Raw genomic sequence first — 28,000 nt, forward strand, 5'->3', positions numbered from 1 at the left:
TTATCTTTTTGCTGAAAATGGATTCATTGATGCTTGATATTCTTCTAGTGTTCACACCATGGTCTCAGGAATCAACTTTGCAATGAACAGAACGGTTAAGCCACACATGCTTGAGAATATCAAGAACGTTGCTGACAAAAGATAAGCATAAATTAAAAACTAAAATGATTGTATTGTAGTTTGTACCCAATATAACAATTCTATTGAAAGATTGAGACTAATTGGGCATTATCTACTAAGCTCCAATCTATTAGAAAGTTAAAAGCATATGAGATAATCCAAGAACCCAACCAGCTAACCAATGTCACAAGGTTACCAGCCGAGCCCTTCAAGTTTATGCGATTTATGTGAGACACAAACAACTCCATTTCAGTCAACCAAAGCCTTTCATAGCAATTATTTTGATTAGAAACGACGGAGTTTCAAATCTAATAAGATAAGTCTAGCTCTGACATTATAACCAAAGGAATTCCCCCCATGCCTTATGAGAAGGATCCTGTGTATACCTGATTGCAGAACTAAATAGATCCACAAAATTCAACTTATCAATCTTTAAACCTCTTAAGGATTTGGCTCAAACCAATAGTTAACATTAATTGGTGTATGATGCTGGAATTCTGACCTTCAAGACAGTATGCAAATGTTAAAAGCAATTGCACCATGAACATAGATTGGGACCTGTAATGGATAGCTAAAATCAGATATAAAAAAGCACAAATTTACGCAAGAACCTACAAACTTGATACTGTTTCAGAAATACTCATTCCGTGGAGGGAAATATTCATTCTTTCAAAGGGGGAAATAGTATTTTTGAATTGCTTCTAACGGGTTGAAACTACAACCACAGGTAAAGGTAGTAAACGGGCTTCCATTTAATGAGCATTAAACTTCATAGGACTTCCACACTCGTTGTAATGGGAAGACTGAACAAAGATATGAAAGTTAGAGATAAAAGCAAAAAGAAACTTTTTTTCCACTTTCTGTTTTTCCTTTGGTATAGTATAAAGAAGAAAGAACTGTCCTTGGGATGATTGCAATACTAGTACACCAACAAGCGCTAAAATTGGAGTGATCTTGTTCCATGTTTGCAGATCCTGCATAATTGAAGCTTCATCAAATATTCAAATGAAACAATGAAGATAGAATTCAAGAGAAATAGATTTTTCTCTAGAAAAAACCAGCAAGAACAATGACAATCCCTCAAGAAAGCAGCCTAACATGTTCCTGCCGCAGAAATCTGTGAATGGGACTCAAAATTATTTTTATTCAACTCCATAACACAAGTACTGATTTCTCAACCTTCTTACCAATAGAAGTAGTTGTTGTCCAGATTTATCCATAAAAAGTACCCCTAATCCTGCCATTGGAATCTGTACAAAATCATCTATATTACTTAAAAAAGCATTAAGCATAACCAAAGGTTGGAATTACATGAAAGGAGTCAAGAACCTGAACCGCAACCATTGCCACAGTCCCAACACTACCCAAAAACCCTGTCATAGACAAAGTATTTCTCTATTCAACTTCCAAATTCCTTGTCAACTGTAGGTTGAATAAAAAAGGAACAAAAAAGAAAAGAAAAAGTATTTTTCTACCAGCTAATATGAATATAGTTGCATAAAATGCAATGCTATTGACCCCTCCAACTTCTTGTAGTACCATCAGGCAAACTCCTACCTAACCCACCTTCATGTTAGCCACAAAAGATCAACATAGAAAGCTTACAATGAGATGAGCCTAATTCCATTGGAATAATTCAAGAATACTAGCTCTAGAAAGCCATTGAAGGGTTTCTATGTACTACTGTATAATTATTCAAAAACCATATCAATATTTGTTTCTAATAAAAAATGTTGGGAAAAATTCAAGACTATGTTTAAATTTTTCTACTTAAAATGGGAACAAAGAGATTTCTCATTGACATCTGAAGTCAAAACGTTGCTCAAATCTCAGCAGCTTCTTGAGAGATATCAGCAATCTCTCCTCTAAGGTTTTGTAGAGCAGCTTCACACTCTTTCTTTCAACCAATCTTTGCCTGCAAAAAAAAGAAATTCATCATTTGAGCATGTCAGCCAATGCTTGACAGATGCATTATACTCGGCAACACTGGAAACCATTACAAATACTAGCAAGGTTGTGGATAGCCTCTATTTTAGGTTTGTGAAGATAATGGCACAAAGTTGTAGCGTTTCTAACTGCCACCATATTTTCCTTGGTTTTATTCTTAAAGCAACTACCATGCTTTCTCACTTGATATACATGCTAGATTGATTGCTTGGTTCTTTTTAGCCTTATTTCTTTATGTGAGTTTTTGGATTCATTATGCTGGAGAACATTCATCTTAGTCGACAAAATTTGCAACAGGGATGATCAGCTAGTTGAACTTCATTTTAGTCATCAATTTGTTTTTCATTTAAGGAAAATTGTCCATGTTTTGAAGTCTGCTAATGATTTATGTTTTTTAATAACCCTGAAATCAGAAATCATCATTTCAGCAAGAGCTTTAACATGACATAACTTACATTATTTTCTTCTTCGGATTAATTCTGCATGGTTTGAGTGATAACATCTTAGGGCATTTAAGAATCACGAAAAAAAAAAAAAAAAAAAAAACCAAACTGAAGTTGTTCTATTTGTATGCGCAATTTGGAGGGTTTCAAATGCTGACTTAGTTGTACAATATAAAAAATCATGCAAATGATTTGATTGGCCGTATTGCACAATAAGTGAGAAGTTGGGATGCCTACTTCCCACCTAATTATTATTTTTATCTATCTCCCAGCTTTTTTTAATTTTGTTTTTGGTACTAAGCAATGAAAATTAGCAAGAACAAAAAATAACAGAAAACAAGATAAGTTCATTTACTTGCCCTATTGTTTACACAAGACCATATAGGTTCATAGAACCATATAAAGCTAACTTTGCAAGGATAGTTTACACAAGACCATAATAGGTTCATAGAACCACATTCTTCTCTTGATTTCTTATTAGTGAAGCATGACAAGGCAGCTTTTACAACAGCTTCTGCCTATGAAAGTTTGTTTCATTTTAAAGGATAGCTTACAGAGTTGTATCATACAATAACAATGGTGCAAAGTACATAAAACTAGACTCAGAATGTCAAATTCAAATGAAGATTAGCTGCCTACCTCAGAGGCTACAAAAGCCATGTGTTTTGCGTAGTCATTGGTTGTATGCTGTTTAGCATTGCCAAAATATGTTTATAGAACCATACGAAGCTAGGGCTTCTGTTTCTGTTAGCATTGTTACTGGAACTGTCATAACACAAAAAAAAAAAAAACCCAAAAAACCTTCTTCCTTTCCTACTCAAAAGTCTCACAAGAAAAACCGCCATATCACAGGCTCTCCAAAACTCCAGAAAATAGAAGCCAAAACAGAAAACACCAAAAAACACCTTCCTTTCTTTTACAAACCCGAAGACACAGAAAAACCCCACCTTTTTCATATACCTTAACCCTCATCAACAACAACAACATCAGCATCAAACGAGACAAAGAAAGGAGAAATCATTGACACTAAAGAAACAGAACAGAGGGAGAGGAAACAGAACATTCTGAAGCAGAGAACACTCAAAAACCCCAATAAGCTTTCTCCTCTTTATTGTTTTGGTTCTCTTTTTCTTAATTATCTACTTCCTAATTTAGAGCTTCATGTCTACTTCCAGCCTGAGCTCAAAATGTCAAACAAGCAACACAGGAAAAGAAGAGAAGCAGAACAAGAGATACAAATGACAAGAAAATGGGAAATATATATCTACCCTCTTCTCATTTCTTTCTTATATGGCTGTTAGTGTCAGTTTCATGTATGATGCTGTACATTTTCATCAACATATCTTTTTGCATGATTTGTATACACACAGACACAGTTCATAAACACATGAAAACATAATCACAAACATACACCTATACCCATCTCCCCAAACCAAAGCCACCAAATTTCCATACACCCCATTCTCCCAAAAAATATCCATACACCGGAATCCAACAAACAAACCCACTGGCATATTTTGCCAAATAGCATAAGTCTTTGAAATATTTAAGAAAAAAAGTACCGGGTCAAACATATTTTGAATCCCACTTGTTTTAACAAACCCGAAACCCAATCCCAAAATCAAATCCACAAATAACCAGACAAACAAAAGAAAGGTTAGGAACATTCTAGATTAAGAGGAGAGTGGGTATTCGGCTGAGAAGAAATAAGGTTTGGGCCAGGTCAACCCGCCCATTTAGGAAGCCCAATCTGCTCTATTTGAATTTAGGCCTAATTTTCATCCAACCTTATACAGCCCAATCCACTAAGCCCATCAGTTGCTGGAGACCCACCAATACGAAACACACTTCCGGTAAGCCCAAGTTCTCACTCATAACAGTAGGCCCACGCCTCACCTAAGCCCATCAGCTACAGCACCTTAGCCTTAGTTTTTCAGGAAGCAACTGAGATTTAGAGTAACTTTTGAAATGTTTTTAATTAGAAAGTCACAAATTTCGAATTGATACTTTTGTTGGTACAGCTTTCAAATGATTGGCCTTCCTTTCTTTCAGGATTATACACAACCCCTTCAACAATCAACAGCTCCCAAAAGGGTAGATTTTTCAAATTGTAATTTGTAAGCCAAGAACCTGGACAACAGCCATTACTATACTCCCAACCTTAGCTGAAAAACCTGCAATAAACCAGTGATATGAAATTTTATCTACGTTTTCTTTTCCTAATATGATTTCTATACATAATATGAAAAAAAAAGAAAAAAAGAAAAGAAGAAGTACAATTTTTAACTTGATGTGATTCTGATACAATGTATATCTTCAATGCAGATACCAATGACCAACCTCTTTTAATGTTACAATTGGGGAGACACTTTTTTATCTGTGTGTTTTGATGAGGCTGACTTTTATCTAATGCTAACACTTACAGGTTTATTGGGGACATGCTTGGGTTGCTTCATCACAGGGTTGTCATTCTTATTGCAGGTTCCTTCTAGAATATGTTCAATCTCCATGCTCTTCTCTTTTGGATACTGTTTGCTACTTTTACCTTATGTGTCATTTCCTGAGATGTAAAGCTTGTTGTGATCAGGACCTTCAATGGTGGAAGGAGTTCACTTCTGCTATGGTGGTTGTACTTGTAGGGATATACTGGTAACGTAATTTTAGCGTGGGGACATTCTTTGGTTTCTTTTTTTGGTACCACTTACTTACCACTACAAGATAACCACATCACTTCGTAAAGCAAGTGACAGTAAAATCAATTAACACCCACAATTTTCCTATTCTGCCATAAATAAATTCCACAAAATTTTTTTTTTTTTTAAATACTCACAATTCCCACATTAACATATTCGGCATGATAAGTCATTCTGATATTTTATTAGAGGCTCATTACACAATACTAATAGACATATCATGCGCCACTACTTACACACTTTCTCTTGTAGTGGACAAAAAATAAAAAATAAAAACCTTCCTCTTCTGAAATTAAAAGTTGAGGAAGTTTGCTGGCCGAGTCAAACCTAGAGCTTGTTAATTACTTAAAACATTATTAATGTTCAGAAAAGGGGATATTTCAAGCATCCAGGATTGAAATTGTTAACGGTTAGACAAAAGGGAGCTGTTTCATGACATTTGACAATGAATATAGTATCTTGTGCAGTTGTGCTGTTTTTCTCAATTGGACTAGGCCTTGCAGGAAAAACAAGGCTCATAATGTCAGAGGTCAGTTATCGTGCAAGAACTGTTGGAAAAGTATATGATTACAATGAAGGAATAACAATAAATAGATAGATAGCAAAAGGCTTAAGGCACAATCACTCTGCTATTCTTAAACGATATTAATTTGCCCCTATATAAAAGATACTAAAGGGTTACTATAAATTAGTTCCTAGATAAAACTAAGCTTGGAATTCTTCAAGTAGTATTATTGAGATAATTTTGTGAATTTTTATGAAAAATGGTTAAAGGAGGTAGTTACAAAAATGAATATGGATCACTATTTATAACCCTATTTATAACCAAGGGGTTATGCCCCTTCAAAAACACTATTGGAGAGTCACTTTGGTTGACTATAATATTCACATAGAATATTAGCCATTTGACAAACCAGAAAATCTCCATCTAGAAAACTGCAGAAAAACAGTTTTTACGATCGACCAAGAATTCCTTTGTCACCGAGCCAGGAATTGAACAAAGATCAGGGTTCTCATATTATACAGGCTTCAACTTATCGAGCCATATCTCAATTGATCAAAACAACTTTGGCCATCAAACAGGAGTCATAGCTCATTAAACCAAGACTTAGCTGCACTTTCAATGGGAAATCTCTCCTATTTAATCTTAAATATATTACAACCTACATTGTATATACCTTTATATACAACATGAACTCTGGATACTTCAATGGGAACTTCAAAAATTAGTCCACTAAAGCATGGCTTCTAATTCAATTTTCGTTTACTATTCCAAATATTTCCAATAAACATGAAGGGTTCAGCTGGAAACCTTGTGTTTTTGGTAAACTGGTTTAGTTTTTGTATTGTGTTATATGTTTATAACTTCTTAAAGAAATGGAGGTCAGCAGGTGATGCCTCTCTCTCTCCATTGTCCAGTGCAAATTTTTTAGTCCACTTTATTGCCTAGTGTGAAAGTTTCAAATATATCAGGATTGACTGTTCTATTTTTGTCAATGCTAGTACCAGAGACGAAGGGGCAAACACTTGAAGAAATGCAGACAGCTATGAACCCTTTTCCAGCAAGGTAAGCCAGGTTTCTTGCACAATGGCAGCAATCTAATTTGTGCAATATTTTATCATGGATGATGCTTAGCTCACTATATTTGGTTAGTGATAAGGTTCTTAAGCTCATAGCTTAGATAATTTATCTCCCTAGCCAAGGGTTCCAAGTCCACACCTAGTTTACAGTCATTTGACCACAAAACATTAATCACGCAACAAAACTTTTATGGATATCTCCATTGGGATTTTGGATTAATTTCCAAAAGCATAAACAGTTAAAATTTATTTCTTCTAGACATCCTAATACAAAATTATATGATTTATGAAAATTGATAGCCTCTGTTAGTGATATCAATCCGACTTCATGACATTGGCCAAACACTAGTTCTATAGTAAAGCATTTGAAATTAGGCTTTCTTCTACGGTTTATTTGATTGCTGATTAATCGGGAATAATAAAGAGAATCTGGAACGGTAAAAGTATTTGAGACTAGTATTTCTTTTAAAGTAATGGATATGATAGCTTGTTTAAATAGACAATTATTGAAGTTTGTAACTAAAAGATAGCATTAAGTAGATAGGCTAGGATTTTTGTGTTGTTGTTGTTGTTGAATAAATAAGCTAGTTTATTTTTGGTGTATGCCCTACTCAATTGAAAATCCAAACCGGGAAAGAGAAGCATCACCATCATTAATCTTTAATGCAAACATGATTTTTATAGAATCTTGATAGCAATATGCTTCTGATGCTGCAGAACTTTATTCTATAACTTTCTTGTATTCAAACTGATTCACTAAACTTAAAGGCTCCACTTTTCTTGCTAACTGAAATTACAAGGAATAGAGTTAATTTTGCAGACAAATAAAAATCAAGGACATTGTCTAGGAATCATTAAAAGATTGGGCATGATGGTTTTCCAATGAAGGAACTTTAACTCGCTTTGTTAATTAGATTGATGTATTTGAGTCCATGTGGAAGGCAGAGATGCATCTGAACTTCTCTGGGTAACACAAGTCTTGTCATCTTTAATGTTGTATGCATAATTCTTCATGTGAGATGCATCAGAGCTTACGGCTCAGAGTGTTTGAAAGGGAAAATTTCTATCAATGATTATGAATTTGATTGTGCATCAATATGTGGAATGAGGTAGAATATTGAAGCATTTGTGTGTTTTTAGTTGTATGATATTGTAAAGTTGTGATTTACAACTATGTTTTATGTTGGTTTTATTCCATAACAAAAAGTGTTGTATTTGCTTTAATTTGTTCCTTGTACTTTGTGGGATTTTATTGTATTGGGTTTAGTATTAAGTTGGTGAAGATTCAAGCTTAATTGAAGATTAGTGGATTTCGCGACTGTCTTGCTAGATGCTAACCTGCGAAAGAGCCACGTGAGAAGCACACGTTGGAAGCTGAAGCGTCGTGCCAGCCTGAAGGTTTTCGCGACTGTATCGCTGGTAAAGCCTTCCCGCGAGACACTCGTGAAACTCTTTGCTTGGAGGTTTTTTAAGTGTGACTTTTTTACCCTTCACTCATACTATATATACCCTCATTACCTACAAATGTGTAAGAAGGCCATTCGGAGAGAAAAAACCCTAGATAGGTTTTCTACAACACACACTCATCCTTTAGAGAGAGAGCTACCCATCCTTAGTGAAAAATTATTGTAGCCTCCTCTCCTTCCCTCTCCCATTGTCATACCTTGAGAGGAGATTTGTACCCAAACACAACCCACACCTTTTCAGAGTGTAGAGAGTGTTTTGGAACTTGGGAAGCTTTGGGGATTTTCCAAAAGAAGCTGGTAAGACTTGGCGGATGCAATCGGGCGTATTGCGGGATCCGGAAAGCTAGAAAAGACATGACTCAGAGAAGTCTGTTAGTAGCAAGATCTTTGAGGGCTCAAGTACATTGGGTAGACTAGGCTTGGAGGGTCTTTTGTTATTCGTGTACTCCAACTTTATTCTGTAGTGGATCGATTTACCACTTGGAGGGCGGTGGAGAGGTTTTTCGCCGAGTTCTTCGGTTTCCTCTTCGATAACACATCGGCGTGTTATCTTATGTTTGCATCTCTCTTCCCTACTCTTTTAACTTTCATTTTATTGTTGTGTATTGCTGAATATGGCTTAGAGTAGTTATTTTGTTTATTCGCTCACATTTACTCTCTTTTGCACTTAGTATAAGTTAGAGTAAAATCAACCAAGCCATAATATTTTATTTTGGGGTCTAAACAATTCTTGTATTTTTAACACAAATCCGAGCTTTTAGATATGATTCCAATTTGATGATTTTTTGTATTTTGATGACATGGAAGTTGGGAATAAAACTATTGATTTGGAGTGGTCTCTCTAAGAGAGAGTTTTAGTAGTATGATTTAAAAATCAGTAAAATAAATCTATTTCACACACCAACATACACACACGTCCATACACACATAAGAAAAACAGCTAAAATCTTGTGTGGAAGACATGACACACGATCTTAGTTGTTTTTCACCTGTGTGCCATGTGTGCAAGTTGGTGTGCTTAATAGAATCAAAATTCAACTTTGCTCAATTCCTAAATACTACTTGTCTTTTATTATGGACCATGTGAACTTGTTCATACATTTTTGCCTCGACAAATTGATACGTTAGAAATTCAAATTATTGAATCACTAAGAAAAGAAAATAAGACATTTTATCTCCAAGACTTATAGTCTTTAAAATAAATGGTACATTCCGACACTGTCTACAGCCAAAAATCTCAATAACATAATAGACCAAAACCCATATCCAAAAGCATGCAATCAACCCAGTACTCCCATAAAAGCATTTGGCTTGATGAAAGGTTTGCATGATAAAAGTAAGCTTCTAAGATTATGAGCAGTTAAGAAAGCCTAGCCTCTTCTTAAATGCTTACTAGAGGCTTCTGCTAGAAAGAGGACATTGTTGGAGGCTCCATTAACAATTTTTTTTAATGCATACCAACTTGGAGCTAGTATTTATGTGTGATTCTTTTTTTCTTTTTTTTTTGCTGAATGGTATTTATGTGTGATTCAATCTCACGTTCACTAATTAGACAAATGAAGTAACTTGCATGAAATTCTTCTTCGGCTTAATTCTGCATGATTTTGAGTGATAATATCTTAGGGTATTTAATAAAATAAAAAAAACTAAATGCAATTGTTCTATTTGTATGCGCAATTTGGAGGCTTTCAAATGCTGACTTAATTGTACAATAGAAAAAATCATGCAAATGATTTGATTGTCTGTATTGGACAACAAGTGAGAATTTGGGATGCTTAATTCCCACCTAATTATTATTTTTATCTATTTCTCAGCTTTTTTTGCTTTTGTTTTTGGTACTAAGCAATGAAGAATAGCAAGAACGAAAAATACAGAAAAGAAGATTAGTTAATTTACTTGCCCCATTGTTTCCACAAGACCATAATAGGTTCATAGAACCATATGAAGCTAACTTTGCAAGGGCCTTTGTTTCTGCTAGCATGGTTCATGGAACTGTCATAACACAAAAGAATAATTCTTCTATTACTAGAGAGACCTACCAAGGAGGTGTTGATCTTCCTTTCCATATGTGTCTTCCATCTTGCTTTTCAAAAGTTAGACTTGGGCTTTCAAAAATACCAAAAATATAACTTGCAGGCTGTGTATATTGATCTCTTCATTTCTTATTAGAGAAGCATGACAGGGCAGCATTTACAATAGCTTCTGCCTATAAAAATTTGTTGCCTTTTAAAGGATAGCTTACAAAGATGTATTATACAATAACAATGGTGCAAAGACTATAAAACATGACTCAGAAGGTCAAGTTCAAATGAAGATTAGCTGCTCGCCTCAGAGGCTCCAAAAGCCACACAGTTTGTGTAGTCATTGTTTGTATGTTGTTTAGCATTACCAGTGATGGCATCATGGTGCTGTGCAATCCCTAAAGCATCTTCCAGGCTGACAGATTTGAGACCATCAGATCACTTTCCAGCCAAATATTCAAGTTGTCGTGCTGCATATTTTTAACAGAAGGAATTTTGCTTCATTTATGTTTATAACCCAAATAAATGATGAGAAAACTCCACCTATTGATGATCAAGAAACATCATCTTCCCTGCATGGAACACGTCTTTGTGACCAAACACCAAGAATATATAACCAGGATATTCCAGGATGGTAGCATGAGATGTTAGGTCGTTTGAATCCAGCAAATCAAGTGTAGAGGAATGGAGGAAAGAGTTGTTCCCTATCTATTTTGATTCAACATAAGCATCAAGCCAGAGTGACACTGATATCATACCAAATAATATCCACTCAGGATTCAGACATATCGCTTCAAGGCTGGGCAACTAGTGAAAAAGCCAGTCCAATAAGCATTTTCCCTGTCTGCATAACTTCTAGCAAGCATTGGTCTGGCTTATTAATGGCAGTAAATTTCATTCAATTTTGCTTAGTCAACTAAAGGTAGAAGGAAAAATAGTATTACTTATGGGAAATAATCATCAATTTTCAGTGGCCATGATTCATTTGCTGCATATTTTGCCATAGTACAGATAGATGGTGTAGAATACAAGGCATTTACTTGATCTTCTTGAGAAAATTAAATACACTCATAAATGCATTACTAAACTAAGTGAAACATATTGAAGAACTAATAAAGAGAAAGGTAGAAAAACAAGAATGTTTGAAAGCTCCATTCCCGTTTTGAAATTAATTAAATTACACACTTAGAAATGATAGATAACAATTTAACAATAAGAATAGAACTAAAGAAGTAAAAGAAGAAGTGAATACCTCTAGACAAGTACATTATATAGTGAAAACTAACTAAAAGTATCAAACAGAGAGTAAAACTAATCAAAATTAATTTAGAACTCAAAAGACACAATCTACAGGGATCAGGACAGGAAATCATAATATCTTTTGAGTACCGAGCTAAATGTTGTAATAATTAAATATACCCAACTCAGAAATAAGTTTATAGAACATGAGATGCAGCATGGTTTGAACACAGATTCTAAGAACACTTTAACCTCAAATATGCTAGTAGAGAAAGGTGTGGTATAAATAAGTGGAGAAATTATAGAAACTTAATTCCCAACTTAAACCCTCAATCTTTTATGAGAGCCATTAACCAAATTATCTAGTAATGGACCTGATATCAAGAGTCATTTTTTGTAAATCTAGTGCTATATTTGAGTTTTGAAAATATGCTTTTCATGCAGTATTAGATCTGACCACCTTCCTGTTGAAGCATGTGATGTTAAAACATCTAACAAAGAGTCTTCTTCCTTCTTTAGACTTTGCCACAAAAGTGTGCCACTCCATTTGGTATCTCTCTTCCAAATTCCATCTGGGGTTAAAATAATTTATCAATCCTTGATGGGCCTACCTTTTGTTATGAAGTCTGAGTTTATTCTATTAGCATGTTCCTGCTGATTCTCTGCATAAGCTTGTTGATACATGCAAACCAAAGCCTTAGACATTAGGAGAACATTATAGGCATTAGCACTTGATTTCTGTGATGCCATATGGCTACAGAGTGATAAGTAGAGTTTGGGAAACAAAGTTAACGGTTTCTATATCAAATCTGTTGGATGAGCCATTTTTAAAGTGCCCATTTTAGTGAATTAGGTTGAAACTTTGCTGTCATGGATTAACCTGACCCAAACCAGATAGCTCTGGAAAAGGTGTAGAACACATAGGTGGACCATTATTTTAGTTTCTCTGTGACAAAGGTTACAAGCAGCATCACGGCTAAGCTTTCTATCTAATAAGACCGCCTTAACTGTTATAGCATCGTGCAGTATTTTCCAGGTAAAAGTGAAACTTTGCAGAAGTTTAACTTTCCACAAGATTTTCTTGACTTCATTGTTAACATTATTTGTCACGCCCCGAACCTAACTATAAAGATAGGCACGTGACAACCACTGCACGCTTATAAAGTAAGCACCATACAAGTGTGCAAGGCCTTCTTAGCAACTAAAATTTATCCTCAAAAATTAAATCAAATAAATCCAAAATACATCAACAATTTCTTTATGAATAGATCTCCAATAATTTAATAGGAACAAAATCCAAACCTCATGTACATAATACCAATTGGCCAATAAATATAAAACTATTAGAAGACCATCCAATCCCAAAATTTGTAAGCTTCTTTTCCTGCTCACAACATAACATCAAAACTCCCAAAACTTGTTATTCTTCCCAATCTGAAACTGGAGGGGAAAAAGGGAGGTGAGTTGACAACTCAATAAGTAACCAAAATCCTAATAAGTTCTATTAAACAATAGATCTGTAAAATAATAAGATGTAATATGAGTTTTCAAAAATTATAATATACTATGGGTTTTCAAAAAAATAATTAAAGAAGTTTCATAGTCTTAAAATAATAAGTTGCAAATAGATCACATACTTTAATCTTACAAATATATATCATAGATGATTTAGAAAGTAGTCCGTTTTCCATATATCAAAAGCTATAACTTACAATAGGTTCCAAAAATACATAAGCAGTTTAAATGACTCAAAACAGTTCAAATACTCAAACATTTCCAAAATCACATATGTAATTTTAAGGACTCGAAATAGTTCAAATATTCAAACGTAATTCATATTTTTAACAATCTTATGACTATGGTCACGCTATATCCCCGTGACTGGGTATCAGAGTACCAATGAATAACCCCCATTGACTGGGTATCAGAGTACCAATGAATAACCCCCATTAGTTTGGGTATCAGAATACCAATGAGTAACCCCCATTAGCTGGGTATCAGAGTACCAATGAGTAACCCCCATTAGTTTGGGTATCAAAGTACCAATGAAAAACCCTCATTGGCTTGAGTATCAGAATCAATTCATAGTCAGATTGTTTATAATCATAAATATGAAATCATAGTTCTAACAAAAATATATCTTATTAAAATACATATATATATAATCATATATTCAATATTCAAATATATTTGTGATATTTCTATATTCTTTACTTTAAATCAATATTGCTAAAAAAAAAAAACAATTAAGGGTCTGTTTAGATAGAACTTATTACTGAAAACTGAAAACACTGTAGCAAAATAATTTTTAAATGTGTAAATAGTACTGTGGGACTCATTTTTAATTAAAAAAATGCTGAAAAGTGAAGCTTATGGGTCCCGTGAACAGTGCATGGGACCCACTTATACTCAGAAAAAAGGGCTAAAAAGTCTACTTTTGCGGCTATTGTTCATGCACAGTACATGAACAGTAGCTTTTGTCCCTTAAAAGCTGTGCAGAAAAAAAAAAAAAAAAAAAAAAACTGAAACGTGAACGTAGACGCAGCCGCTAGATCCAAACGCCATTTAAATAAAATAAATCTTATATTCAATGCTTATATATATGTGTGAAAATTCTTTATTCTTTACTTTGAATCAGTATAGCTAAAAACAATTAAATAAAATACATCATATATTCAACAATCAGATATATTTGTGATAATTCTTTACTTGAAATTAGTAATACAATAGAAATAAAAACTCTAACAATTATAAACAATTTCCAGTAATTAAAAATTCATTAATATAAGCAAAATAAAACCCAATTAGGATAAGGTTATTTACCTCTAAAAGCCATATCAAAAGGAACTTCTCCCTAACATTTCCTCTAAAATCCTTATATATCACCTAAACAATTTTTCAAATATCATTTACTCAATAATCTAATATTTTTAAATAAAACTTATATGAATACTCGACCAGAAGAGAGACTATTAAAAATATCCAATAATTTTCCACTATTATCTTATAGTTAAAAATCCCCATATTCATCATATATATATATATATATCCTCCACTTTCTGCCACTAATAGTACCTAGGGATAAAGCCTATAGATACACCATACATATAGCTATAAAGGGTCAAAAGTATACCACCTAATCTTTTATACGTGTGCTCATATAACTTTTTATTATTATTTAATCTCCATTCATCCCTAGTTCTCTTTGAGATCAGGACAAAATTAGGAAAAAAAGGTACTATATTCTATGTCATACAAAATCTAGCCTACACGAACACTATAACCTTTTGCTATTCCCCAAAACCCCATTTCAGTAAACCTGTGCAAAACCGAACCGGACCCAGGAGCCTTCTTTTACACTTAACGCAACACAAGGCATAGAGAAAATAAATCAAATTCCTCCTTCGTTTACATTGTTAATCTCATATATAAACAGTCTCACTATTGGCCAAAATACCCACTAAAAAAAAATACTCTAATTCCAAATAAAGCTTAGATTTGCATGAAAGAAATTCTTAGGCTCTTACCTCAATTGTGCCGTCAAACCTTCTCTACTTCAGTCCTTTGGGTAATCCCCTCTCTCAAAATATCTCCATAAACATTGACTTAATAAGCTTATATATAGCTAGGGTTTCAACCCCTATTTTCTAAAAACTCCCTTATAATTATAAATTATAAAATTGGCCCTACAAAAAAAATTTTACTTAAATACCCCTCTTTTTAAATCTTTTTTTTTTCCAGGTATTACATTATTAGTTATAGCACTGCCACAATCGTCATCACTTCCCATTCTCAAATAACCTTATTTCCACATGCTGGAATACTATCCTTGTGATAGTAAAAAGGTCAAGTACCTTATAAACATATTTATTTTGATTTAATATGTTCCACTCAACTGGCAGGAGACCCTATGGATAGGTTAAAATAGAATGAAAACAGAATCCGAAAAGCAAAAAAACACAAGAAATAGTGAATGTCCGTGGACATGTGATTTTCCTTTTCAAATACTTTTTATATATAAATAATTAGTAAATAATTCATTAAAAAGCAGGGGTGTGCAACCCATGTACATGGGAAGTACACGAGATATATCAACAACTATTAACAATAATTACAAAGATCAAACATCTCAAGTAAATTAGAAATGGAAACTTGTCCTGAAACTGATATCCACTTATGGGATCTAAGAAATGGAAAATGCTTAGCATTTTGAAAGACAAAACCTTAGCTATATATAAAAAATCCTCTGTATTTCATTTCTATATTTTGTTCTTCTAGGCCAAACTTAGTTAACACTCTTTGTGTTCTTTTGCCACCAATTAAACATAAAATTCTTGACTAGTAAGCCCAATCATGTTCACATCTAATCTCTAAACATTCCTTCAGAAGTTCACCCAGTGCATTGGTCCATTTTCGTTACCAACACGCCCTTACACTTGTTCTTGTGATTCCTCTTTTTCTCTCAAATGTAGAATTGTCATGAATGAGCTGCATAAACTAAAGCTTTATTCTTATGTGCCACCCATTTTCAACCAAACAATTCTAGACCATATAACATATCTCTCAATGAATTATCACACTGATACTGCTCACTAAAAAATGTTTCAAGCACCCATAGACAATAACTTGTCTCGTTTGGTTGTATGCTTGGTTGTGACAAGAAATTTTTATTCTTATGGTTGTCTGCTTGGTTTTTACAGGAATTTTCTGTTCTTATCAATATGCATCTATTGTCTTTCATACTCTAGTAAGAAGCTAGTGGAAACAATATCATTATGGCTAATAATAAGATCCAAAGGTAACATAGTCACATTATAGGATCCATCCAACCCCCAACTGTGAACGTATTGCGTGGCAACAGCTTTTCCAATCTACCATGAAAACAAATTATTGTTATATTGCAGGTTTTACACATGCACACCCACAACCAACTCAAATTACAAATAGATTAGTCACAAACCAATAAACAATCTAATATGCTTCTTCTAAAAAATAAAATAAAATAAAAAGAAGAAGAAGAAGAAGAAGAAAGAAAGAAAGAAGTTTCGCAAAACTACACCAATAGACAACCATAATAATGCAATAGATTCAACAATAAAGAACTAAAGGCTCAACCCAAATGAAAATAAGTGCAAAAAAAATTAAAACAACATTGGTCTTTCTTTAAACAATTATTGTGAATGTTGAAATTACACTGGGCACATTAAAAGTCAAATTAATGTGTAGCACCTCCCAACAGGTGGCCACTATATGTGTTTCTTGACATTTGGGGTTTTCCCAAGACTACATTTGTAATGAGCAGGATAGCTGCAATATGCACAGTAGTAGAACCATTGCTTGGGATCTCGTTCCTTTCCACATATTTCACAATAATATTCACTAGAGTCATCTTCAAGAGTATAATGGAGAGTGAAGGGATGTTCATGTTGGTTGTACCATGTGGCTTGGGGTAGTGTAGCACATTTTAAGTCTAAAACAAATTCACAAGTGGAACAAAGGAATACAAAATAGTTTTCAAAATTACAACTACTACACTTTGGTAGAGAGTTTGTCATGTAGAGGTAAAGATGATGCTCATGACAGGCATGAGTAAGGGTGTCTGATAATAAAATACATTGAACTTTGTAATCAAAGTTGCATATCTGACAGTTGTATTTTAAGCCATTGCACCTCTGGCAACATCCATTACATAAAAAAGAAGCTTGTTGATAACTGAGGATGAGAGGGTGTTGATCAAGTGGATGTTGTTTTATTTTGGGTAATTTAGAACAAGATTTATGAAGAAAGAAGTTACACTGGGTATGCACCCGTTGCATTTTGTGTTATTCGGAATCTCACCAGTAAGCTTCAAATCGTGCTTGTGGCTGAAGTGTTTGATTTTTGTGGCGATTTTAGCTCTATCCTTCCTCACAGTGGTTTTTTTGACTTACATTACCAAATTAATGAGATATTATTAGGGTCTTCATGTCAAATATCTGGATGTAAGAACCTCTTATTTTGATGGTCTCCACTCTCCAAGTAAAATGATAGGAATAAAGAATAAATAATTTTTTTTAAAAGCCTAGAATGCTAGAAATAAACAATTATGTCTTTAATTGATCCCTCAATTCTTGCGACTAAACTATTGAAATTTAACAAAAGTTATGCTACTTAAAAAATAAAATTATAAGTGCTTGTGGGGTGTAGGGGGCAAGGGCCGGAGTTCAAGTCTCCAAGAGGAAGCTTCACACACATATACACTTAGATTATACTAGAGTAGAATTCTATCTTGTATCCAAAGAAAAAAAAAAAAAAACAATTCCTGTAATACTAGTTTTTTAAACTCAAGTAATTATTTAATACACTAAGAGTAATATTCCTTTCTCCACATAATAGTAGATCACACTAATTAAATTCTTAGTGAGAATTTACATTTATATGAGATGAGGGATCGTTAATCTCGGAATATTCAATAATTTTCTTCTTAACTCACGATTGAAATAAATTTCTTTCTGAACTATCATGTTTACCAAATTTTATTATGATCTATCATTCTTTCTGAATATTGAAGCAATTAAGCATTAGAAACTCATTAATTTATAAAGAGATCTTATAGTTTTTAGAATTATTAAATATATATATATATATATATATTTTAAAAACCATACAGATTTAAAGATTGCAACTTATTGTTTGGAATTCTTTCATGTGATTAACCTATAATAGATATTTAATAAGAATGTGAATTCAAGAAAATAGTAATTTAAAAAAGTAGCTAATTGATGTAATTTTTATGAAAGCTAAGTCAAATGTAGCATGAACCAAACCCGTTTAGCAACAATATATATCTCACAACAACATAATGCTAATTCAAGTACTAAATAAGCCAAAAAATTTACAGCAATTAACATCCATACGACAAAATTTAAGCCATCAAATCAACATATTATTTATGAAAAGTAATAGAAAAACACACATACATATAAATAAATTTGCAAAAACAACTATCATAACTAATAATAAGAATAATCCAATATTGACTTCAAAGCACGCCTAAGAAACCTTCCAAGTTAGTCTCAATATCAATTTTGTCAAATATATGTTCTTGTGGAGGTCATCCATAACTCCTATATATAGGCTTATTATGCCTATGGTACATAAATGGTACATGAAAACATTCTCCAACACAAAAGAAAGAACATGAGAAGAAATTGGGCAAGGAATTTGATGCTTACTTGTTTAGATATTTATACTTATCTTTCTCATTTTCTCTTATTATTATTATTATTATTATTATTATTATCATCATCATCTTTTCTTTATCATATCTAGACTTCATACCAGCATTTCCTCTTTCTTTTTTTGTAAACATGTCCATACAATCAATTTATTTCTCATTCATTTATTATATTTCTTTGTGCATCTCTATCTAGGTTATACATGCATGTATGAAACTCTATCTTTTTGTTTCTTAGATATATTCTTTGAAAACATCAAGATGTGCCAGTTAAGTTACATGGCTCTTGACAATAAAATGGTAAGTTGGTAACGATAGATCAATCCTATTCAATACCCAAAAGAAGCATCATATATTGCATTGTATTGTATTATATTATATTAATTATTTGTGTAACTATATTAAAACATAGATGACAATCTGGTAGTGGTTCTAATTTGGGCTATCAAAGACATCATTTTTTTACCTATTGTGAATATGTTGTGTCTCTAGCTTTATTCATATGACTTAACTAATTGAATTTATTTTGTTATCTTTTATATTAATTAATATATAATTAATTTCTTTTAGATAAGTAGATTAGTAACTGTAATAAATATGTAACTTGGGTTCTACTACATTTAACGCTTTTGCTTCAAAAGTGTAACAATTTGTTTTTCTTTTTTGTGTGTTTCCTTTTTCCATTTCTTTATTTTTGAAAAACATAAACATTAAGGTCAAAAAAAGAAAAATATAAACATTAGATTGAGGTAAAAAGAAAAGGAAAGAAGATTGAACAAAGAAAAAGAAACCACTACTCCCCATTGGTGCGGTGGTCACTCTACAAGTATACATGCTTGTGGGGTGTGGGGGGTACAGGCCAGGATTCAAGTCTCTAGGAAGGAGTTTCACACACATATATACTTAGATTAGGCTAGAGTAAAAATTCTATCTTGTCTCAAAAAAAAAAGGAAAAAAAAGAAGAAATTAATGTCCTTTCTCCACAAAAAAGAAAAGAAAAATGTCTATAAGAATTCTTACCATCTCTTCATATATTATTTCCTAATAATCAAGAAAATAAGAAACAATATAAAGACAAAAATACTTTGAAGAAATGAACTTCTTTATCTTTGCATTGATTCTACTCAATCACTTTAAAAAATTGATTATTCCAAACTTGAATGCTATATCTTGTGTAACAAAATCACTTCTTTATCTTTGCATAAATTCAACTCACTCATTTAAAAAAATTGATGATTCCAAACTTGAATGTTATCTTTAGTGTGACTTAATCATGTCAAATGTTGCCATTAATATCTGGTACCTCTAATAAGCATAAAATATCAATTAGTCCATTATATTCTAGTTTATCAACATATAGTGTAATTCTAAGCAATGTTATATTACTTAATAAAATTAAAATTTTGAAAATGCTAGTGTTACATTACATGTTCTTTACATTTTTAATATGCATTGAACTTTGAACATTTTTGTTGTAAACGCCAGTTGGTGTCAGTTGAACTATAAGACTCTTGACGCAAAATTATGATTTCAACTAGAATCATAAATGTTATATTCTCACGAATTTGATAGGAATACATCTAACAAACCAAACTTGATAATTCTATATTTCCATGGATATGATTTCAGGAATGGAAAATTCCACAAACCAAATGGTCTCTAAATCTATAAAAATTCAGTATTACCTTTCACATTCCCTAAATTAAGTGGGGAATAGGTAATTTCTCTCCAAGTGCAATGCAGTGTTTCAAGCTATGGTTATCAATCCCACAATAGTTTTGGAAAATCATTCTTGGATGATTTAAGCTACAAAGATATCTTGACATTTGAAAACTATGCTGGGGGGATAAAAACCTTGCTTATTGTGACAACCAGTCACCAATTAGTCTAGCACTCAGTGCCACAATTTTGAGTTGATATTTTGGAAATTATTTTGCATATTCGAACACGGATTGGTGCCGTCATACAGGCATGCAAATTTTTTTTTTTTTGGTGCTAAAAATGGATTCATTGATGCTTGAATTTCTTCAAGCGTTCGCCCCTTGGTCTCTGGTACCACTTTGCTACAAACAAAACAATTAAGCCACATATGCTTGAGAATGTGAAGAATGTTCATGACAAGCACTTAAAAAGCATTAAGCAGAAGCAAATGTTGGAATTCTACAAAGAGAGTCAAGAACCTGAAAAGTGACCATTGCTATGGTCCCAATACTACCCAAAAACCCTATCATTGACAAAGTATTCTTCAATTCAACTTCCTTTTCTTGTTAACTATAGGTAGCATTAAATAAGGGAAAAAATTAAGAAAAAGGAAAAAGAAATTCCTTTTTCTACCAGCTAATATGAATATAGCACTTGCATAAAATGCAATTCCATTGACTCCTCCAAATTGTTGTAGTATCATTAGGACAACTCCAACACTACCCACTTTTATGCTAGCCACAAAAAGATCAAACCTGTCTAAAAAAGTAAAAAATGTGCTACAAAGATTATGATACAAAAGCTTACACTAAGTGAATGAGCATATTTCCATTGAAATAAGTCAAGAATACTAGCTTCAGAAAGCCGTTGAAGGGTTTTTGTTTACTCCTATAAAATGATTAAAAAACCATGTAATACTTGGTCCTAAGAAAAATTGTTGGGAAAAATTCTAGACTATGTTGAGGTTTGTAATTTTTCTAGTTAAAATGGAAACAAAGAGTTATTTTCTCATTGACATCTGAAGTCCAAAAGTTACTCTTATCTCAGTAGCTTCTGGAGTGCTATCAGCATTCTGCCAGCTTTACACTTTTTCTCTCAACTAATTTTTGCCTAAAAAAAATGAATCATATGAGAATGTCAGTCCATTCTTGAATTTGCTTTGCCACTTTATAGCATTTAGATATCTTTCTTTGTACTTGGCTAAAAGAAATAATGGAAAAAGCAATGATTAGCAAAACTTTAACTCTTTGTTTGTTCTAGTATTCAAATGCATTATCTAGAGAGCACCTTTTGTAGGAATATTTACATGTGAGTGGTGCAATTAGTTATGACTTATAAGTTGTTTAATTATAAGTAGTGAAGTCCCACATTGGATAACAATGACAAAAATGAGTGATTAAATACAATATAATTGAGCCCAAACCCACTGGCTCTAGCTTTTAGGTTAAGTGGTATTCTGATATGTTATATTAACTCCTTAATTGGAGTCTCCCCAAAGTGTTATCTCCCCAACGCCTTCCAAAAAACATCTTTGAGTAAATTTTGAGTAACTCACCAACCATCCTGGAGATTCTGGAATGAAGAATAGACCAAGAAGTTGTACTAGACATGGTATAGTTCATGAATTAAAGAAAAGAAGAAGCCCCATTATGAAACTACCTTCAAATGACAAGAATACATGGCAAGAGTAGAGAAGCTTACCAATCAGAGCCAACGTTTGCCAGTTCACAAAAGCTCCAATTAGATATGTTAATGATACCCCATAACAAATCATCAACTATATGACTGGAAATTACTAGGTGAACAGGGCAATGACTTATACGGTTTCCATATTCATGAGACTTTTGCCTTACTTGACGAACAGTTGTAAACCATTCACGAAGATTCTTAGGTGTTAATTTTGCTATATACATAGGTACCTGATTGCTATCCGGGAACACAATTAAGTTTACTATTCACATGAAAGATAATTCATTGAAATTGCAATCCAACAACTTACCACATAGGAATGGAGTTCATCCCGCAACCTACCAACAGTCTCCCAAGCTCAAGCCACCAAGCAACCTTTCAACAAGCACCAAACATTTGACATTATGAAGTGAAGCTACGATAATATATGTACTTACTACAAATTAATTCCTGAAACAATGTTGTGACATAGTTGTTTCTGATCATGTATGATCATCTAAACTTATTTTTATGTCAGAGAAACTACAAAACTATGATGCTGCCTCAATGATTTCCAATATCCTTATCTAAACATCTTTTTAGATAAATGTAGGGGTTGTCATGCATGTAACATTAACATTGATGATTAGAACCACAAAAAAACAGAGAGATGGGGTTCAAAACCTTTGACAATGCTATGGCTAGCCACCCTCCCAGATAGAATATCTCTGAAAAGCCTATTGTATGCCTTGCAAAACAACCAACAAATTGAAAAACTAGTGATCTGTGGAGTTTGAACCTTAATAATACCACCAGTGATGATTTCAGGGTGAAGTACTTACACCTCTTCTATCTATGTAATCTGCTATTTGGCCATTCACTATTGCACCTATCATTGATCCAATTGTCAATATTGAACCAAAAAGTGAGTACTGCAGTATGACCAAAAGATGTTGAGAAGATCATATACAAAAACGTATAAGGCAAGCAAAAGATAGTTTATGAAGCAATGCAATAAAATGGACTTTGCATAAAGCAATACGATACAACATTTCACTTCATTTTGAAAGCTCAAATAATGACTTTTCTATGAAGATCAGATTAGTATCTCCAAGTCATATAGTCCTTACTGCCAACTAAAGTTATTCTCTGCATTCAAAGTTTGAAATGTCATTCATCCTTGCCTTTCAATTGTATTTGTTAAGGACATATTTTATGTAGTTGGCTAATCCTTTGACAAAATGCACTTTTCTTGTAATTAGGTAGATCTAGGATGTGTTTAATACTTTAAAGAACATGTTGTTCAAGTCTAGTATTAAAGCCATGAAGATTGGACCAAGAAACAAGTGAAGAAAATGTGTTTACTAAAGCTAGACACCTGCGGACAGCTGCTCGACAGATAGCTATCTGTCGAGGTTTAATGAGGCTCGACAGATGCTATCTATCGAGGTACCTATCGAGGTTATGAAAATCAAAATTTTCAGATCTGATTTTTGGGCCAGGATTTTGTATTTGTGTAGGGTTTCTTTTCTCACAACCCTAGACATATATAAGACATATCTTAAAGGCCGTCACATAAGAGAATACAAGGATAACATATGCAAAAGGTGACTGAAGCCTTATTCTTTCTAAAATAAGCTACTGCGTCTTTGCGCCTTAGGATTTTGTAACCAAGTGCTTCTTGATCTTCATTGTTGATGAAATGAAGAACGTTGTAGCCAACATTCTTCTTTCTAAAGTTGGTGAGTGAGTCACGTACTGGGATTCGTGCAAAGGAGTGAGTCACGTACTGGCATCCGTGCATCAAAGGGTGGCGTTCATATATTGAAGAGTTCAGAGGTTTTGAAGCGGTAGAAGGATTCTGCTGTGAGTTCATTTACGGGGATTGTAAAGTCTAGGGACAAATGTTTTGTACTAGATTTGAAACTTCTCTTTACTATAGTGGATTGCTTTTCGGGAAGGTTTCCCCCCAAGTTTTTTTACTATGAAACTGGTTGGTTTCATTAGTTTTCCTAGGTCATCATATCTTGTCTTATTTATTTTTTCGCTGCACTTAGTTTTAACATGATATTGATGTTTGTTTGTTTTAACAAGTTTTATGCATAATAAATCTAATTAACAACTTGGATTTAAAACTTGTTAATTCTATCAACCGGGGTCTAAATTTCCCAACAAGTGGTATTAGAGCGGGTACACTCTGATTGGATTAATTTCCTAAGTGTGATCCTGGACCCCCGTTGTCATGGATCATGGACAATCTCTTTGGATTCCTCCTTTATTTGATGGAACTAATTATGCGTATTGGAAAGTTCGTATGAAAGTTTTTTTTTTGCAAGCTCTAGGTGAACAGGTAAGGCTGGCAAGCTGTTGAAGTTGGCTAGATTAAGCCAAAGGAATCACCGATGGATTGGGATGATGCAACAATCATAGCGGCAAATTTCAACAGTAGGACCTTGAATGCTTTGTTTTGTGGGGTGACCAATGAGGAATTCAAGAAAATATCATCCACGGAAGTTACCAAAGAAACATGGACCATTTTTTAGACGACCTATGAAGGTACCATGGCTGTAAAGACTGTGAAGCTTCAAAGACTCACTAGTAGCTTTAAAGAAATAAAGACGGCGGAGGATGAAACCTTTGATGAGTTTTATGCTAAACTCAAGGATATTGTGAATTTTGCCTTCAACCTTGGAGAGTCTATAGCAGAATCCAAAGTTGTTAGGAAAATCCTTAGGTCCTTATCTAAAAGATTCTATGCCAAGATCACTGCCATTGAAGAAGCAAAGGACATTGATCAAATTCATTTGATTGAGCTTGTAGAGAACCTTCAAACCTATGAGATGGGATTAGGCTCAATGGGAAAAGGTGGAAAGAGTAAAAACTTGGCTCTTAAGGGTATAGAGGAATATATCAAGGACTCTGAAGATGAGGATGAGGATGAGGATGAGGATGAAGATTTAACCTTCATAATTGATGAGATTATCAAACTTCTTCAATTTAGGAAAAAGGATAAGGGTAAACCTCCTAGGAAATCTAAATCCTTTAGGAATGGTAAGAATGAGAAGCCCTCATCCAATGCCGTGCCTATAAGGGTTTTGGTCATATGAGGATAGAGTACCCAAACTACCTTATGAAGGAAAAGGCCAATAAGTCAGAAGATAAAGGGTTGGTTGCTACTTGAAGTGACATCGAGAATGACTATTCTAATGAGTATGTGGATGAATGTAGTCATGTTATGGCCTTTGCGGCCTCAACCGATAAGGTGATTGTGGAGAGTGCTAGTGACGGTGATGATTCTTCTGATGATGAAGTTTCCAAGAAGATGACCCTTCAGGAAGCTTATGATAAGCTATGCACTGAATTCATAAAATCTAAAAAGACTTCTCATCTTTGTAGAAAAGAGCTTAATGAGGTAAAAACTGAAAAGGCTGATCTGTTAGTCAAACTGGATGAGACTACAAAGTTAGTTGAGACTCTCATTGTGGAGAACACTTCATTAGAAGAGAAGGTCAAAAATCTTGAGGTTGAGCTTAGTTAAGCTAGAACTCAAATAGAGAGGATGTCTAGTGCAAAGCTTGAAGAGGTCTTGAGTGCTCAAAAGCCTAGTTTTGATAAGACTGGCTTAGGATATGCTATCTCCTCCAGTCCCTCCTCTTCCACGGCTTCTGGATCAAGGACTGTCATTGTGCCCCAATCTAAGAAATGTAATAAAGGTATGAAATCCAAAACTTTTTTAGCTAATTCTAAATCCTTTGTTAGACCTTATGTTTGTCACCATTGTGGTGTTTCTGGACACATTCGTCCTAATTGCTTTAAATTGTATCCTCAAAAGCAAGTGTCCAAACGGTCACAGGTTTCTTCTTAAGGACCTACACCTTTGTTTGGAGAGTTACTAAAAGCCTTGAGCTTTTTAACTCAATTTCAGAACTTATTTCAGAGCTTTGTTAAGGACTTATTTTATGTAGTTGGCTAATCATTTGACAAAACGTACTTTACTCGTAATTGAGTAGATCTAAGATGTGTTTAATACTTTAAAGAATATGTTGTTCAAGTCTAGTATTAAATCCATGAAGATTGGACCAAGAAACAAGTGAAGAAAAGGTGTTTACTAAAGCTGGACGTCTGCTGGACACCTGCGGATAGCTGCTGGACAGCTACTCGACAGCTACTCGACAGATAGCTATCTATTGAGGTTTAATTAGGCTCGACAGATGTTATCTATCAAGGTACCTATCGAGATTACGAAAATCAGAATTTTTAGATCTGATTTTTTGGGCCAGGTATTTTGTATTTGTGTAGGATTTCTTTTCTCACAACTCTAAATATATATAAGGCATATTTTAGAGGCTGTCACATAAGAGAATACAAGGAGAACATATGAAAAAGGTGACGGAAGCCTTATTCTCTCTGAAAGAAGCTACTGCATTTTTACGCCTTAGGGTTTTGTACTAGATCTGAAACTTCTCTTTACTATAGTGGATTATTTTTCAAGAAGGTTTCCCCCTAGTTTTTTTACTGTGAAACTGGTTGGTTTCATTAGTTTTTCTGGGTCATCATATCTTATCTTATTTATTTTTTCGCTGCACTTAGTTTTGACATGATATTGATGTTTATTTATTTTAACAAGTTTTATACATAATAAATCTAATTAACAACTTGAATTTAAAACTTGTTAATTTTATCAACCGGGGTATAAATTTCCCAACAGTATTTAACATTCCTTTAAATCATAGTTGAACTTTATTCTAATTTTCTAGCCAGAAAAACACAAGCTAAATGATGAACTGTGTCTGTGATCTAGCCATGTGGAAATGATTTTCTAGACATAACCTTTCTTCTTTTTCCATGTAGTTGAGCTCAAATATTGGTATCTTCACATGAAGATTTGTTGTCATAATTCACCATAATCCCAGACATTAAAAGCATAAATGCAGAAATTTATACAACATGTCAATGAAATAAATATATAAATGGAAAAATGGTTAAAATAATACAAATGTTATATTCATAGTAGAAGATGTTTCCAGAGCAAGATAGTTCAAGTGCTCTAAAGTGACAATATCATTTGCCAAAAGTAAAAAAGCACTTTATAGTTTTACACCCAACTTCGCCATGGTAAGGCTGTATGACCTAGGTCATCCATGATTCTAGACTGAGCAGGTGCAGTGATGAATATCCCACCTACAAAATCAATTATACACCATTTTCAGCTTTGTAGTCAGCATATCAAACATCTAGGCATTCCACATAAAGATACCTATTCCATAATTGTCTTATTTAGTTATTCTTCCAATGTTACAAAAGACTCTGCCTGCAATCCATTGATAAATCATTTAGATACATGTGTATGTAACATCCCTACAAACTTTTGGTCTTCAACTAATATATGTTCAATCATGGCCTAGTAGGCTAGCTATAGACTGTGGTAGCATTGAAAACATTGTGACACTTCAAATTGGAGTGAAGATTCAGAAATTAACAATTCTTCAAGCATTATTAATTCCAATGACTTGAGTTACAATAGTCTCTCCATTTCAAACGTATATAGTTAGATATCATAGAATTTGGTACTCATCATAAACACATCAAAGTCTTTGCAGACCACAGACGATGTGGACTAGAGAGCGTGTGGACCACTCAATGCTAAAGCTAAATTTCACTTACAGCTGTGCCAAAAAAAAAGGAACCAAAGACAGCAACCAATGTGCTAAGCACAACCACACCTATGGCCAAGGAAGATCCACTCTAATTCTCATTACCATTATCACAATCAGTAGTGTTGACACAAACATGGTCACCACCACTAGTACCACTGGCATGCCCTTCATGGTGTTCTTCTTTGGCAACTAGAGGAATTTATAGCTCTCCTTCTTGAATGCTTTCTCTTCCCATATGGTAATTCTCT

General features: G+C 33.6%; 1 pseudogene; it reads right to left on the reverse strand.

Moving 5' to 3' along the window:
* On the reverse strand, positions 1-27,987 carry LOC142627121 (sugar transporter ERD6-like 5; annotated as a pseudogene).
* Between the last annotated feature and the right edge of the window lie 13 nt (positions 27,988-28,000).

This window comes from Castanea sativa, chromosome 3, assembly GCF_040712315.1.
Source record: "Castanea sativa cultivar Marrone di Chiusa Pesio chromosome 3, ASM4071231v1".
Lineage (NCBI taxonomy): Eukaryota > Viridiplantae > Streptophyta > Magnoliopsida > Fagales > Fagaceae > Castanea > Castanea sativa.